The sequence below is a fragment of the Suricata suricatta genome, chromosome 11 (assembly GCF_006229205.1).
Source record: "Suricata suricatta isolate VVHF042 chromosome 11, meerkat_22Aug2017_6uvM2_HiC, whole genome shotgun sequence".
Classification (NCBI taxonomy): domain Eukaryota; kingdom Metazoa; phylum Chordata; class Mammalia; order Carnivora; family Herpestidae; genus Suricata; species Suricata suricatta.
Genome location: NC_043710.1, coordinates 84946177 through 84964192, shown reverse-complemented (window position 1 = coordinate 84964192; position 18016 = coordinate 84946177). Strand labels below are relative to the sequence as shown.

The window sequence follows — 18016 nt, the reverse complement described above, 5'->3', positions numbered from 1 at the left end:
AGTTTGGAAGTTTGAGCCCAACATTGGGCTTGCTGCTGTCAGTGCAAAGTCTGCTTCAGATCCTCTGTCCGCCTCTCTCTGCCCCTTCCAGTCTTGGACTATCTAAAAAATAAATAAAAAACATTTTATTTTATTAAAAAATGTTTAATGTTTTTTATTTGTTTTTGAGAGAGAAAGAGAGAGAGAGAGTGAGAAAGAGAGATGCAGGGGAGGGGCCAAAGGAGGAGACACAGAATGTGAAGCAGGCTCCAGGTTCTAAGCTGTCAGCACAGAGTCGGACTTGGGGCTTGAACTCAAGAACTAAGAGATCATGATCTGAGCCGAAGTTGAACGCTTAATGGACTGAGTCACCCAACTGCCCCCAAATAAAAAAAAAAAATTCATGTCCCTATTTTGAGAGGACTAGGTGCTGGGGAAAATAGAAAAATGTATGTAGGAGAAGGGGGAATGTGTGGAATTTACATTCTAAGGTTCAGATTCAACTAATATGTACCACACTCCTACCCTGTGCCAGGTATATGCAATCTCATTTAATCTTATAAAACCCCTGCAAAGAAAGTGTTATGATCCCAACTTTTATTCCTAGGGCATTCAAGTCCAAGCTCAGTGACATTTCTAACTATTACAGGGGTCAGAGGCAGTAAATACAGTTGGTACATAGAAGCTCAAAGAGCTGAAATACACAAACATATTCATGAACCACTAACACAGTTTGAGACAGCCACAATTAAGTGCCACATATTTGGGAAGAAGGCTGGCAAAGATAAAAGCTGGGGAAGAGGAATCTCCTAAAGGGTTTGAAGGACTGAAACTAGGTAGGGCTCCCCTGAGGTTTCCTGGAGAGGTGCGGGTGGGACCCATTATCCAGAGGCAAAGGCTGTGGTGTGGTGGAGAGGTGGTGAGGCAGGAACAGCTTGCTGTCTGCAGCAACAGAGAGAGTGAGTCAGTCGATGACATCGTTTCATTATGTGGTCAAGGGTGACGCTCCCAACCTCCTGGACAGAGGTGACCAGGGGCCACACAACTGCAGCTAGAGCTGAGCTGTCCCCGCATCAGCCTCCACCAGCAGGGAGGCCGAGTCTCACAGACACTGGTGTGCTAATTCCAGCCCAGACTGGCAGACTGCAGGGGCTCTGTCTGGGGGAGGAAAGGCACTAGAGCTGGGGACGATACATTGGAAAGGAGGGAAATAAGCTCTGAGCTATTTTTAGTGCTGCATCTCTGTGCAGAACGGACTTAAGGCATGTGTGTGCCTGTGAATTCATCAGATGGAAATATATGCCTGCATAACGTCCTTTTCACCCCAAAGATTTCTTTCCACAATCTGACCTGTGGTGGAATCATTTCCTACCCACTATTTGTGTACTGATACTTGCTGGTCAGCTTCCTAAGGCCCCTTGTCAAATAGATGGACAGCAAAATAGCAGAGCAAAAGCAGTAGCTTTTGACTTCAGAAGGAAAGAAAGTTCCTTGATTTCCCAATTTTTTACAACTGCCAAATACAAGCTCAGCTTGGTTGGAAATATAAGCACAATGGAATTCAGGAGAACCTTAAATGAAGCCACAGACAATTTTCCCCATGCTGCAGTGGAAACTCTACACCCTCACAACACCTAAGAGCTTTCCCACCAATAAAACTTGTTTGCAGAGCATTACATCATCAGAAAAATCTCTGATTGGCTGAGTCTATCCTCAAGGAAAGTCCCAGTTCTGGCAGCAAAAACTTTTCCCAAAACCTCTTTGGGCATCAAACACCAGATTCAGTTTCTCTCTTTTGGCGCAATATATTAGTACAACAATTGGCATGTGTGTCCTTTAGGAAGCTGCTTCTCTGTGAACTTCCAGCAAAAAACTCTGAAGCTGCTTTGCCTTGTCTTAGTACACAGCCCAGCACTGGCAGTGCCCTACCTTAGTAGATGGGAAACTAGGAAAAGGTTTACTCCTCCTGCCGCCGGCTTCCGGATTAGACATGGCAATGGTGATTTGAAGGATCAGCCAAGGAATGTCATAACAGAGGCTACTGTGAAACCAAATTAAAGGAGCCCAGGGAGCAAGGGAAAGTCTTCAAGTTAGAAAAGCTTATCAATTGCTTGTATGCCACGTATCCGGCTAGGCAGGTGAGCCCTTGCCTTCAAGGAAAACACAAACATACATTCAGGGTGCTTTTCTTATAATGCATTGACATCACAGGAGGAAATGTTAAGGAAGCAGTCGCTGCATTAGGACAGGAGAGCAGGTCATTTTCTAATATGTGAAAAGGAATCATAAAGGGTTTTATCAATGGGTCTTTGGCTGGGAAGTACATAAAAGGAGGTATAGTCAAACTGCCTCAACCGCAACCCACCCCCACTGCTTCCCCACGCTTTCTGCCTGATTTAGTTCCTATTCATCTATAACTGACTCTCAAGTGAAAGAAGCAACTTGGGAAAAGGTAGACAAGTTGTAATCATGGGGCACAGCCATTACCGCTGCTTTATTATTCCTTATTCTTCTCCATCACATGCTTGTCTTTCTTAACCTACTTTCTTTCTTCCTTTCTTCCTCCCTTTCTTCCTTCCTTCTTTTCTTCTTTCCTTCTTTTTTCCTTTTTTCCATCCTTCCTTCACTTCTTTCTCCTTTCTCTTTCTTTCATTCTGTTTCTCCCTTTCTTTTTTCTTTTTCTGTTTTTTCTTTCTTTCATTCATTCTCCCTTTCTTCCTTATTTTCTTCTTTCCTTCTTTTCTTCTTTCTTCCTTCTTCCCATCTTTCCTTCACTTCTTTCTTTCTTCCTTTCTCTCTTTTTCTTTCTTTCTTTCTCTCTCTTTTAATACAAATAGATCTCCTTGGTTCTCCTTCAGAGAACACCCCCTCTTTCCTCCAGATATATTCCCACCTAACTCCGACTGTGGCCAAAAAAGAGTTTTGCTAAAGGAGATCCCAATTTACCATTCCTGAATTAAAATGTCATGGGGACAGGGATGGGTGGGGTCAGTTACCTGGGAGAGCAATCAACCTGACTCTGATCTGGAAGGCACATTTCCTACAGGTCTGTTTCTTTCTCTTTCTTTCTTTCCTTTTTAATGTTTGTTCATTTTTTTTTGAGAGGGAGAGAGAGAGAGAGAGAGAGAGAGAGAAGGAGAGAGAGTGTGAGTGGGGGAGGGGCAGAAAGAGGGAGTCACAGAATCGGAGGCAGGCTCCAGGCTCTCAGCCGTCAGCACAGAGCCTGATGCAGGGCTTGAACTCACAAACTGCGAGATCATGACCAGAACTGAAGTCAATCACTTAACCAACTGAGCCAGGCAGGTGCTCCCCTACAGGTCTGTTTCTAGGTGACCCCAGCACCCCTGTCAGTTGGCCTTTAATTCAGGTAGTAGTTCCCTAATACTCAGTGTCCAAAGGGAGGAGAAGGAGATCATATATCTTCTTCTTGAAACAGGAGATGGATTACATCACTACTGGTAAAATGAAGGTAGAGTGTGGATTTTAATATGGTTAAACCTTTCTGTCTTTGCAGTTTGGGCTTCAAAGGAGTACAGATCTTACTAGAAGATGTCAGTTTCCCACACCAGAGAAGTATCGCACTTGGAAGGTAGGTAACAACGAAAGACATCATGGGGACAAACTGAGCAGGGCTGCCAGCAGCCGGTGAGTTTCAGGACACGAGAAAGCAGTGAGTATACGGCAGATTCATCCCCAGATACCTAGAGAGAGAGAGAGGCTGCTAAGTTTCTGTTCAGGTCTCATTCTTTTAAACCAGCCAATCTGAACTGACACCAGGCCTCCAGCTTTTGGTCAGAATGAACTGTTACCCAGCCTATTCCCAGCCTGCATCCATGACCATTTTCTACCTTCCGACTTACTTCCCATCTTTTGACCCATTCCTGCTCCCATGAGCCCCTTGCCTCTGTCTTCATATCCTGTAATGAACCTCAGGTTCATTGCTACAACCTGCTCCTCCAGGACTGATTTCAGGTTGCCTCTGTTAGCCCAGCAACTGGCCCTTTAAACGCGGTCAGCTCAGCAGGCCCAGGCTGGCACAGAAAAGCCTGTGGCAGACAATAGTGTTTATTCTAGGCAATTGTCCCAGACTGGTTACTCCCTGCTTACTCCCCACCTGCTGCTGTGTGCTGTCTTTTTTCCCAGCATCTGAATTCACCCTCCCCAAGCATTGGCTGAGATGCTCCCTGTCCCGCCTATAATAACCCAAGCACCTCTCTGCTGGAGGAACGGAATGTAAATGGCAGGGCAGACGTGATTTATAGTTGCATTCTGGCTGTTGTAGGTGCCAACTGGCCTGAGCCAGGGTAGTCTCAGGGCTCCGCCCCAGCACTAACCTGTTCAGCCAGGTTTGGCTCAGCCTCTTCAAAATGGACAAAGCGCAAGGCCTCAAAGCATGGGCCAAACTCTTGTTCTTCCTGCCCCACAACTGCAGAGTTTCCTGACCCTGGAGAAGACACCTGTCGGTGCAGTCCCTGGAAACCACAATGCATAGTTTGCTCTCAGAACATGAGTGGTGGCCTCACTCTGCCTGGGTTGGACTTCCCAGGGAAGGAGGCCTCGGAGCCTTACCCTCCGGGTCCGCAGCTTCCCTTTGCTTCTCACCTTTTCCAGCCATCCCTCTCCTTCCAAAGATCCAGAGATCCCTTCCCTTCCCAGAGATGATTAGGTTGTAATCACATCGACTCAAGGACATAAAGGAAGAGTAAAGGCAGAGAAAGTCTGGGAAGTGGGGAATGAAGGGACAGGGGTCAAGGGCTGGCAGTCATGAAATGGAATGTCAGATCTGTCATTAAACCTCCAGGACTCAGGGTACTTTTTGTGTGGAGAGAGGGGGGTCTCACTTCAAGTTTTTCTGTAAATCTGGTTATTTCCAGCCCATCCACAGCAATATGGGAGCTTCAATCCTATAAGGCAGTGGTGGTGGGAAAGAAAGACTCTATGAAATTCTCATAACACTTTTACGACACTTGTGTCTGTCTTACATGGTTATCCCTCTTCCCATCTAAGCTTCCGAGGGTGAAGCATGTGTTGGAGACCCAGGACGGACGTCCTGCCGCGCAGCGGAATCTGACCACTCAGTGTCTGCATGACTGCAAGAGAGTCGCTCAAGCTCCACCAACTGCTGTCTCTTCCTTTGCAGGACAAATAATAATAACTCGGTTTAATATAGTTCTGAGAACTGTGTTCAAGATGTTTCAAGACCCTGCCACATCAGAGAGACTAATAAAATGTAGTTATTATGACAAGGCTTCAGCTTTTCCAGCTGTAAAATAGGGATAATAAAATACCCATGCCTAGTGCATGGTAAGCTCTGTCCAGGTGTTATTAAATAAAATTAATCTTATTTCCACACTACCTGGATGTTGCCTTTCCCAGACAGGCGCTTCTTGCAGATTGCTGACATTGGTCTTATGCAAACACAAGGTTCTGAACAGGGATGAGACGGGAAACGCCCAGAAGCAGCATTGGATCAGACTGGGTAGCTTGCTTCTGTTTTCTTCTCCTCTCTGTTCATTCTTCTGTCTCTGATTCCTCTGTCTGAGCCCCTCTCCATTAGCCTCTTCTCTCTTCCCTCCACCTAGTAACTGCCTCTTTTAAGGAGACAGCAACTGATTCCCAAACCCCCCATGTATACTGACACCACAGCTCTGCCCACAACTTCCTTCCCTCCCTCCCAGTGTCCACTTTGCATCCCAATTTCCTTTTGTGACCTCTAATTCAAAGACTCAGACATTCCAAGGAATGGAGTGTCTAATCCTAATTCAGTACATATCTATTACATTTACATGAGAAACTCAAATGCATGTTCTGGAGTTTGAAGTCCAGGAAGGGGACACACTCACCAGAAACAATGTTAGAAAGTCCGGTTAGTGACTCTGTTGACTTGGTTTCTTCTCAGTTCCTTAAGTGCCTGAGTCATTGCTAGGATCACATTTATTGCTGATTACTGTGTATCAGGTCCCCCTCCTAAACTCTTACATGCGTCCCGCATTTCTATTTCAACCTCTAATCACTGCTGCAGGGTAGCTATTCTGATGTCTGCTTGACTGATGAGGAAATAAAAAATTAGAGGAGATAACCAGGAACTCATCCCAGGTCACATCACTAGAAAGTGGCATAGCCAGTCCTTAAGCTCTAAAGCTCATGCTCACTGTACTGCATTCACAGGCACCAGCAATTCCTGTAGAAGCTTGGACTGACTAGTTCTTGGCCTTTCAAATCTGCTCTTCACAAATCTACAAGGGTAGGGGCAGTGCCTGGCAGGCTTAGTTGGTAGAGCATGCAACTCTTTTTTTTCCTTTAAGTTTATTTATTTATTTTGAGAGAGAGGGAGAGCAAGCACGAACTGGATAGGGACAGAGAGAGAAGCAAACAGAGAAGCAAAGAGAATCCCAAGCAGCCTCCACACCACCAGCACTGAGCCCAATGCAGAGCTCAAACTCATGAACTGCAAGATCATGACCTTAGCTGAAATCAAGAGTCATTTTTATGAGCTGAGCCATACAGGCACCCCAGCATGCAACTCTTGATCTCAAGGTCATGAGTTTGAAATACTCAAGTTTCCAATATAGCCCCAAAAACCAGAGACCACCAGGGAGACGGAATCACGCATGCAAAAGCAAAGGACAGTTTTATTACGGGCTTATAAGCATGGGCTCACAAACTCCAACAACACAATAGATCCACGGGGCGAGTAAGCCCCGAACATGGCGGTGTAGGGGCTTTTTAAGGAAGGGGGTGGTACAGGAAATGGCAACACAGTGATAGCGATCCATTCCCCACCCCCCATCAATACTGACAGTAACTTTAATCATACATCGATACTTCTAGTGGGAGCCAATCACAACATTTAAAGTATTGACCAATCACAGAGTGGGCCCAGGCCCCTCATGTAGGGTGTGACTAGTCTTAACCTCCATCTTTAGGCCCGCCTCCATAAATGTTAATGGTGTTAGCTGGTCTTCAAGGTCAGAAGGGGAAGCCTGAATCAGACATGCATTCTTACAAGTTCAAGCCCCACTTTTGGTGTGGAGCCTACTTAAAAAAAATTAAAATCTATGAGGTTAGACTCTATCCCAGACTGAGAGTTCCCAGTTAAAAAAAAAAATCTGTAAGATGTCTTTTCTGACATTTGAAATTTTTGACTGGCAAGTAAGAGGTGGACATAACTTTCTTCTAAAGAAGGGGTCTTTCACATTGTCCTTTTTACATCTAGAAAGCGTCTTCCCTGCTGTATTCTCTCTGCGAGTCCAGACCCCTCCTTCTCTCACTCCACAACCTGTCACTGACTTGAAGAGAGTTTTAACAAAAGAACTGGAACAGGAAGGGTTTTTAAATAGGCTGTCCCTTTCTTTAAATAATTAAAGAAGATGCTATCAGAGAGATCAGGTTTTTATTAGCTCTTCTCAAGTTCGCTGTCACTTGCTTTCATCCAAGGCAGGATTGGAGGTGGGAGAGAATGGACGTAGAAAAGTGCCCTAATTTGGACAGAATGTTGGGGAGCATATTGTAGAGTCTGGCCATTCACCTCCCATCTTGATTCTCTGCCAGTGGAAAGGAGGGTGGGCTTGAATGGCAGGTTTTACGGTTCTTTGGAAACAAATTTAGAGGAAATGAATGAACGAAGTAATGAATGAAATAATTGTTGAGCCTGGACAATAGCGGGGGTATCGTGGGCAGTGAGGCTTTGTGAACGCTTAGCTCCAGGCCATGGAGGGTGCAAAGCAACCAGACCAATGGAAAATAAGCATCAGGAAAACAATTTCTAAATGGGGGACTTGGGAACACAACTCTCATTCAAACACAGCTTCAAAATCTCAGCCTCAGCAACATGTTCTCTGCAATGTCACTCTCTTGGGGGGGATAAGCAGGCTGGGAGCCCACCCACCCAGCAGGGTGTCTCTCAGTAGCCTGCAGGACAATAAGGAGGAAATTGGTTTTCCGGGAAGCAATTTCTCTATCAGCAGAGTAGTTCTGCATTTGCATAGAGGAGAGGTTAGGCTGACAGTTGGAAGGATTCCATCTGCTACTTGGAGTCCTAATTTGGATGGCTGCAGTGTTAAAGGGACACTATGAAATGCAGTTTTTAATATGGGAAAGAGTGTCGATCTAGAGATCAGGTCCTCTAGGCCAAAGGCACAGACTCACCCAGAGCCCTTGAGCTAATTCTTTTAGTCTCTCTTCTCCTACTAAATATAAAATGAGGTCAAACAGTGCACGAAGCAGGGGTTAGGGGCATATTGAAGATTTAATAATAAATATTTATAGGGCCTGGCTCATTATGGGGCTTACGTAGATCCTTATTAAGTACTTGTCAGTTAGACTTGTTTTTTTGATTTACACTAGCATTTAGAAAGTCATAGAGGTCATTTGTTTATATCTTGTCATTTTAACGTCCGGGTTCTGGAAAAAAAAAAAACCCTAGAAAATGTCTACTTTCTACAAAATGCGACCCTCCTGAAGGAGAAGTATTTTTAGTTTTCCAGATTCTTTTTGCCTAGCTGCCCAGGTCTGCAAGAGCTCAAGACCCTGAGCTGTATCTGGCTTCAAGTGTTATTCCTCTGGTGTTTACAGGATGGACACGCCCACTGAGGATTAAAGCAGGCACTGTGGCGATAGGTCAGTCCGCTTGAGGAAAAGCAGCCAGCAACAATGGCCCCTTTTTGTCCTCCCCTACCCACACCCTGTTGACTCAACCTTCAGAGTTGAGAAAACAGAAAACATTTCTGCCTACGACCTCCGGCAAGTCATTTAGCCTCTCTGGCCTTCAGTCGCCTCAACTAACTATGAAATGAAGGGGCTCGGACTTGATCTCTAAGAACCACAGCCATAAATCCTTTTTTTCTGGGGCAGCACCAATTCAAAGAATCTGTTCACTGCACTTTGGTTTCTCAAGCTGAATGTCCCAGTTTTGGGTTCTGAAAATATGGTCACTGTATTTATAAGATCACTTCCAGCACGGGCATTCTATGCCACTAGGGTTCTAAGTAGGTAATAGCCTTAAGTGACTGTTCTAATTACTAATGTTATGACCTTGGGCAAGTTGGTTAACTTCTCTGGGACTCAGGCCCTTATCTGTAAAATTGGGATAATAAATCTTATCTTGAGACAGAGAGCTGGACTAGGTAAGAGATTCATCTTGCTAAAGATTGATGATTCAATGACTTGGGGCCCATCTGTTTGGACAAAGGCATAGCTGACCCCCTGGATATTTAAAAGATTGTTCCCCAAATAGTTGAACATTGGCATCAGTGGTGTCTCTGAGGACAATACCACTTTGCAATCTGAAGAGGATCCAGGAGCTTGCTGTGGAGAAAGGAATTCTTACGGTGAGGTATAGGTGGCCTCTTAAGCAAAGCATCTTGTGCCATCCTTCTATGAGGAACAAAAGAAAGCCTCTCAGGAATTCACTCAAAGGTCCTGGGAATGTTAAGGTATTGTATCTCCTTCCTTCTGGTATTTCTGTTATCCAAGAAGATTCTAGAGAGAGGGGGGAGATCAGGAGAATTCAGGGACTCTAAATCTGTGTCCAGAAATAGGCTGCATGATGCTGAACAAGTCACAGAATCTCTCTGAGCTCACTTTTCGCCTATGAAAAATTAAAGTGTCTGATTATATGAGCTCCAGGATCTCCTATTTGGAGGTCTGCAAATTCTCAAATGGTGGATTGTGCATCCATGGGAGAGAGAACTTTTTGCCTTAAATCATAAGTAGTCAACCATCTATGCATCCCACTGGCCTTCCAGGCTATCAGTGGAGCAGATTTTTTTTTTGAGAGAACTATTTTCATGTACTTTTATCCATGTCTCCATCTTCTGTGTCTACTTCCCTGTACTGTGCCTGGTACACAACATGTGCCTCCTAGTAAGTTAAGATGCCAGTGAAAAAGAAAAATAGTAATAGGATGCTTTGTAAATATCCCTAGTTGACTCTTCATTTGGTAAAGATAAGGCTGTCAGTGTGTTGACAATAGCATTGATGTTGAAAAGCTGGGAGCCAGGCAGCCTGGCCAGGAGACTGGTGGACACATTCCCGCACAGGGCAATGAGAGCGAGGCACAACATCTAATTTTCCAACCTAAATACTGAGTTTGACTCTCGGTTCTTCTTTCTCTGTTCTCAAATTTGACCACTCATCTGTCTCTTCCTTGCCTCTGACTTGGTTCAGGATGCCATGAAGCCTCCCCAGGTAGCTTACCTGCAACAGCCTCCTTACAGGCTTTCTGCATCCAATCTGCTCCCTTCCAGTCAATTTAAAAACCATTATGGACTATTTTGAGGGCAGAGAAAAGGTTAGGAAATAGTATAGGGGGAACCTGGGTGGCTCAATCAATTAAGCATCCAACTTCGGCTCAGGTCATGATATCTTGGTTCTTGGGTTCAGGCCCCACACTGGGCTCTCTACTCTCAGGTTGGAGCCTGCTTCAGATCCCCGTCTCCCTTTCTCTTTGCCTCTCCCCTTCTCTCTCTCCCTCAGAAATAAACATTTAAAAAATAGTATAAAAACACTCAGGAGGTGCAGTAAGGCTCAATTTTGAAGTGTTAAAAAAGTAGCACTTTATATTTTATTACTTTGCTTTGTTTTTAATTTGAGAAAGAGAGTGCATGAGGAAGAGGGGCAGAGAGAGAGAGAGAGAGAGAGAGAGAGAGAGAATCTTAAGTACACTCCACCCTCAGCATGGGGCCTAACTCAGAGCGCAATCCCACCACCCTGGGATCATAAACTGAGCCAAAACCAAGAGGTGGACACTCAAACAACTGAGCCACTCAAGCGCCCCAGGAGATTGTCACGTTAGCAATAATCAGTTTCAGGGGTGCCTGGCTGGCTCAGTCAGTGGAGCATGTGATTCTTGATCTTGGGGTTGTGAGTTCGAGGCCCATGTTGGGTATAGAGGTTACTTAAAAATACAATCTTAAGAAGGTGGTGAGAGATAAAATAATTTATTCACTTAGATATTTTGTGTGTTACCCTCATTCTCTGTCCTTCTTTGATTTTGTCAAATTTAACCCTATCTATTTTGCACTGTGTCTTTAGAGAGAGCTATCACCAGCACAAATCTAATCCTGCACACACCTTCCTAAATCCTGTAATGGCTCCCTATTGCCCTCAGGACAAAGTCCAAACTTCTTCCCAGGGCTTTCTAGAGTCCCAACGTCTGACAGTGTCATCACTGTTTTGCCGTGGAATGAGGAAGGGACCAGGGGGGCATTCTGGGCTGGGAACCTCTGTGAGAAAGTAGAAGCAAGGCAGGTGGGAGGCTGTCAGAGTGGTGGCCACGAGCCCCAGTTTTGCAATCGGACAGCGGAACTTCATTGTGTAGCTCAGCTGCTTATTTGCCACGTGACTGCAGGCTAGTCACTGAACTTCTCTGTATCTTGGTTTTCCCATTTGACAAACTGCAAAAGAAAGTGCCTACTTCGTGAGGTCATGGAGAAGTATCAGGTGAGCTAATAATGTAAGTGCTTAGAAGAGTTCTATACATGTAGCGAGCATGCACTATCTACCCAACTCCTTTGGGTAAGAGTACCGGCAAGGCACATTGGTGCAGATTTTGTGGGATCTCAGAGGCAAACGGGGGAGTTAGACTAGGTTTGGTAGCGACAAGGCAGTGGGTAGTGCACAGAATAGAATTCGGGGAGGAGAATCTCACCGGGGCAGCCCACCCCGGAGGCTGAGCACTGGGGGTTTGAGTAGAAGAAAAAGACAAATCTGAGACAGATTTCAAGACTGAACGGCAAATTAGATACAGGTGTAAGAGGCATCTCCAAGGCAGCACTTTCTAGGTCATGAAGGTATTCCATGAGAAATATCCGATCATCTAAACTTGAGAAATGCCACCTATTTCCCTGTTTGGAAAGCTACAGTGTACGTCAGCTGGCTAAAGCAGTCCAGAAACCCCACAGCAAGCAAACATTTACAATTTTGAAAAACCCAGTATTTGCAAAATAGTTTGATCACAGGACATTCCTCCCCCTTTTCCCTCAGCAGTAACACATATCAGCATCTCAAAGAACAAGAACTAGTGTTGGGTAGGACTCCCCTTGGAAAACACTGCCCTGAGGTCACACGTGGGAACTACCATAGGGAACATACACACACACACACACACACACACACACACACACACACACGGCACAATGTTCCTATTTTCCTTTCCTCTTTCTCTGGTGGGCTTAAGCAGTGGGGAGCCCGGGAGGACAGTTTAAAATTAAATGCACATTTCCCTTTCCTCGCTTGGTGTGAATGTTGCCTCTCTCACCCTCCCTCCTACCCACTTCCTTCTCAGATAGAGTTTGCCTGCCGTGGAGAACCATCTGGATATTAATGTTGCAATATTGACTATTTCAAGGGACCTCCTTTTGGCACTCATTCTAGCTCATGGTGTTTTACTTTAGTCTCTCTGTGTTAGAAAATCATCTGACTCCTTTAAGTGGTTTCTTTGGGGTAGTATCATTATTACAATTTTTCCTTTTCTCTGGAATCAAGGCTGTTTTTCCCCCTCGAGGACTTCTTGGCATTTCCGTGAGGTTTATTAATTCTGCTGTGCTTGAAGTATGTGGCATCCTGTTTGCACTGTAAACAGTAAAATAAAATTCTACCTCAGGATCAGTAGGGAACCTCAGGGTCACTTCTGCTGAAGGAATCCCATCTGTACTGGGTTAGGGTCTTGACCCAGGAGACATGCTGGAACTAGAAAGGAAATTGGGCTAGCAGAGGTGATGTTGACCTTTTTGGCTCTTGTTTGAGCTGGGTATGTGAGCAAATGCCGATGAGAGCCATGTGGAGGGGGCAAGGGTAAGGAGATTGTGTTAACCACTGAGTTTCATTAGCTTAGGATTGGTAGCACAGGCCGGTCTGTCTCCCTAAATCGCCTCCAGTCTCTCTCATGCATAAAGAAAAGCCTGCAGAGGACTCTTCTGACTTTTCAGCTGTTAACTCATGTGACTGAGCCACCAGGAACAACCTCAAACAGCAGACTTCCTTGGTCTCTGGCCAGTTCTGCTGTGGTCAGAGAGTGGTCCTCATTATCTTGGGCCTTCAGACAGGGTCTGTTCCCTTCATCTCCTTCTGCAACCGTCATTACCAGCCTGGCGTCAGTTTCTTCCCTGTTGGCTGTTAAGAAGGACACAAAGGAGGAATCTGAGGATTGAACGGACAGGTGCATGACAGTCCTTGGTTTGGAAACAACCTGTTATACATAACTTATCATGTACAGGTGCCTTTCCCACTTCCAAACGTCTCCCCCTGTGATTGCAACATTTTTGGCCGAGTTTTCTGCACAAACCAGGTCCTTTAAGGTTGGGATTTAGGTACTGTGCCTGACTGCAGATCAAAACTGTGTGAAACTAATGGAAGGAAACCTCATTTTACAGGGAGTCAGAGGGGCACCTGGGTGGCTCAGGCACCTGAGTTAAGCATCTGGCTCTTGATCTTAGTTCAGGTGTTGGTCTCAGGATTGTGAGTTCAAGGTCCACATTGGGCTCCACATTGGGCATGAAGCCTACTTAAAAAAAGAAAAACAATATTCAGTAAATTTGGGGTGTTTGGGTGGTTCAGTAGGTTAAGTGTCCGACTCTTGAGTTCAGCTCAGGTCATGATCTTAACATTGTAGAGTTGAGCCCATGTCAGGCTCCATGCTGGGTGTGGAACCTGCTTAAGATTCTCTCTCTGCCCCTTCCTCCTCTTGCACTTGCTTTGTAGTGTCCTCTCTCTCTCTCTCTCTCTCTCTCTCTCTCTCTCTCTCTCTCTCTCTCTTTCTCAAAAAAAAAAGTTAAAAAAAGTAAGAGTTGGGAAGTCGAAAGGGGGAACCCTCACACCTGACAGGGCAACAGAAGAAGCATAGTTTGATTTTTCCAATAAGAAAATGCTTACTTTACTACCCCAGCAGGAGGAAGATTTTTTCCCATTGGCCCAGCCAATGAGAAACTGACCCAGCTCAGCCAGTGGGAACCATCACCTCCCTGGATTCTCATTTCCCTCCCACAGACTTTCATTCAAAGCAGTGCCTCCCAGCTTCTTCCTTTCCTCTATGACGTAGTGTTTCTCTCCTTTGTTCTCCTGACTTGCCTATGATTTTGCCATGGCTTGCATGTCCCAAATTGCAATTCTTCTGCATTTCTCAAATAAACCCACTTTCTTGGTAAAATAACTGGTGCTTTCATTTTAAGTTTAGCAAATGTATCTATTCAGCCACTAAAATTGGACTTGGTTTTTCCAGCCTCCAAGTCTCCTGATTGGCCTCATCCGGAGGCTTCCAATCCTAAACCAAATTCCAAAACGGTTTCCCACCCCAGCTGTGATTATAATTCTGTAGCTCACTCTATAATGATTGCCATGGTTTTCTGTCCTTAAGCCTCTCCTTTCACTTGTTGGCCAGATAAGAAGACTTTATTCTAGGAGACTGAGAAATAACTGGAGAGACACTTTAAAGGAGGCTAATTCCTGGAACATAAGCAGGTAGGGGTTGCTATTGAAATAATTTTACTGTGTAAAGAGTAACTGTAGTCTTGCCTAAGGTATGACAAAGGTAAGACGTCAAATCACTATGTTGTACACCAGAAACTAATGTAACAATGTGTGTCAACTCTACTTCTATTAAGAAGACAGAGAGTAAGTGGAGTCTTTATTCTTTTGCTGGTGAGGCCAGTGACATGAAAGTTACTTGCAATGTTGTTACCTGTTGATATCTTTTTCCTATCCTACTAAAACCATCCCTTAGTCAGCTTCACAGCCCCAGAACCTAGCCCAGTGCTCATCAACAGAAAGGGTTTAATGGATGGTCATAGGACAAAGTTCCCTCTTCAAGGATAATTCCTCAGTGGAACTAGTTATCCTTGACTTGATTATCTTCAGCAAAGCACAAGCTTCTGACCTCGCAGACTTATCCTTTTCACCAGTAGACACTACTAACTTAGGAGATTTTTCTTACATGAAGCTGAAACCTGCCTTTCCGTAACTCAAATATTCTTCCTACTTCACTCAGTGGGCTCAAAACCTTGTGGCAAATACCTCTGCCTGTGTGATATTTGGTCTCTTAAGTCTCTTCTTTTCCACGTTAAACATTTCTAATTCCCTGAATTTTCTCTTAGATGACAGTTTTCTTAGTGCTCATTGCCCTGGTGACTCTCTTTAAAGATTTGTTCATATTAATGAGCCTATGTCAGAATACTCTGCTCTGAAACTATTCCTGTTTATTAATGACCCTTTAAATGTGAGCTGAAGCAATTGCCTTCCAAGTTTTGAGGGCAGTCTCACTGAGACAGAGTAGCCTGGGGCCATTTGCTCCTTTGTCACCTGCTTTCTTTTTCTCCTGGTACACAGGTGGGGCACTTAAGAGTTCTGGGAGCCCATCACAACAGACTGCAGATTCTTAGGAATGTAGCCCTCAGGAAATGGAGAATAGAGCAGCCTAGTTTTGATGAAAGTGGGATGGAGAAATAACTGGGGAATTGGAGGCCTGGGGGAAAGGCAAAGTGTAGCTGGGAGCAGGTGGCGAAATGAGGAAAGGGCCTAGGGACAAAAGGAGAGAAGGGGTGGCTGGAGAGAAGCACCTCAGTCACCAGGTGATTGAGAGGAAAGGCATGAAGTGTGGTAGGGAAGGGAGAGGGTGCAGAGGATGACCCTTCCTTAGCTGACAATTCTTCTTCAATTGACCCATAATCCAGAACTTACAAATTCTTTGCTATGGCAGCTTCTAAACTAAGTCTAAGACTGAAGTTATTGAATTTAGCTGTCAAAGAGAAATGATTCCACTTAAATTTCATTTTCATCCCCTTCCAGTCTATGAATTTTGCATTGAAATGTTTTACATTTCCACTTATACAAAATGTCTGATTAAATTCAGAATAAAAAATGAGAAATTATAGAGATACATGATAGATCTTTTATTCTAATGTAAGCCTATTAAACAAATTCAGTGGTGAAGCAAATTCAGTCTTCAATTTAATTAAAATAGACAAGAATTTTCACTCATAAAAAGCTGAAATATAAATAATCATTTCACATCTATACTTCTTTTCTTAGTCGTTTGGGAGGATAATTTGCTGTGAATTTGATCTCTTTTCATCAAGAGAAAGTAGTTAGGCTGTAATTCCCTACCTAACACTCTTTCCTCTCCTTTCTCTTAAAAATTTCTCTTTCTTCAAAAAAGCCTTCCTGGGATGGATTAGCAGAGTCGAGCTTCCAAAGTAGATGAGTATCTTGGAGATCATGGAATTTAACCCTTTTTTTTTGTTGCGGGTTAAAGAACAAGAGAGGTTGCTGATTTGCTTGTTGCTAGTTGTTGACCAAATGTTAGTCCTTCGAAGAATGTTTTACTGCCTTTTTTTTTTTTTTGGACTTCTGCTGTTGAAGTTTGAGTAATTTTTCTTTTTTGCCAGAACTTGGTCCTTCTCTCCTCCAGAACTCCAGGGTTGTCTTTCCTATTTATAATAAGTGCCCACACTTTGAATGAATAGCCACTTTCCTAAGACCCCAACTTAAGGCCTATTTCTAACCCATCATCTAAATCTGGTGGGGAATATTGTGTGGAAGATTCTCGAAAGAAAAATACAGGATTAGTATAGAGTAGCCTGGGAATGCTTTATGTCTCTGACTAGTCTCTGGGTATATCTTTGGTGTACATGCAGGGATAGGAAAGAGCTGAGAGAGGGTGAATGAGATCATTAAAAAAATTTTTTTTGTTTATTTATTTTGAGAGAGACAGAGATGGTGTGAGCAGAGGAGAGGTAGAGAGATGGAGAGAGAGAGAGAATCCCAAGCAGGCTTTGCACTGTTAGCACAGAGCCCGACACAGGGCTCAAATTCACGAAACCGTGAGATCATGACCAGAGACAAAACTGAGAGTCGACGTTTAACTAACTTAGCCACGACCATTATGTTTTTAATTTGACCTCTGGATGACTGATAATGAATGTTGTGCTGGTCCCATCTACCTACCGGTGTCCTTGGGAGAAGGGGCATTTGGGAAAATTGCCTCACCTTTAAAGTAACATCCTTGGCAGATTCTGAAGTAAAACAGGACTAGCCTCTGGGACAGAATGGAAGCATGGAGCCCTGAGTAATAATTTACAGTTCTTTTTGACTGAGGCCAGGTCCTGAGTGGATATATTGCATTGGTTTAGACATCTGGTGGCTGAGTATATTTGCTGTTGGGGTCCTGCTAAGTGAATGAATACAGGACATCTACGAGGAACAACTAAATCGATCTTGCTGGTTAGTATCTCCATCCAGTATTCTAAGAGTCTAAGGTCTTTTACCTGCCCACACAACATGTCTGGATGGACAGCCTTAGGCTCATCTGGGACACGACCTTTCAGAGTACATTTACAGAATTTTTTAAAAATTGTGTTTATTTAAGTAAGTTCTACACCCAACGTGGGGCTCAAATCCATGACCCTGGGATCAAGAGTCACACACTCTTCCAACTGAGCCACTCATACAACCACCAAAATTTTGTTATTTGAAACAAATGGGAAAGGACTTACTCAATGGCTTTATACTTGACATTGAAATTCACTACAAACATGAAGTGCAGCAATATTCCAGTACCTACTTTCCCTTCTACCATGTCTTTTCCTTGTATCCTATTCTTTCTTTTCCATCTTAATCTGTTATTTTTTCTTTGATTTTATTCTCCCAATTCCTCTCTTTCTGTTTCTTTCTGTTTTAGGTGAGATATAGGCAGAAAAACTGGGAGCTAGGTGGAAGTAATATCAGACACTATGAGAGGAGTCCTAAGTATTCTGTCTTCGAACTAAGGTTCAAATCCTGGTTTTGACCTTTTTTTTTGCTACAGAATCCTAAGCCAATTATTTAAACTCTCTGAGCTTATGATTTCTCATCAGCAAAATGAAGACAAAAAGGGAGCCTACCTAATAAGGTAGTTTTTGTGAAAATTAGAGAAGATACTGCACATGAAGGCCTTATTTTAGTGGGGGGCCATTAGTTAACTATAGCTACTTACTAATAGTAACAGAAATAGAATACGTATTATCAAAGCCATGTTTGTAGTCTCTGTGTATAAAAACTAGAGCAT

The 18016-nt window shown here is 44.0% G+C and overlaps 1 long non-coding RNA gene across 1 annotated transcript; it reads left to right on the top strand.

The window, feature by feature from the left end:
• Positions 1–1805: 1805 nt before the first annotated feature.
• Positions 1806–5293, top strand: LOC115272716. The gene is made up of 3 exons (XR_003900417.1): positions 1806–2117; positions 3494–3568; positions 4987–5293. It is a non-coding gene; the product is annotated as an uncharacterized LOC115272716 (long non-coding RNA).
• The last annotated feature ends 12723 nt before the right edge of the window (positions 5294–18016 follow it).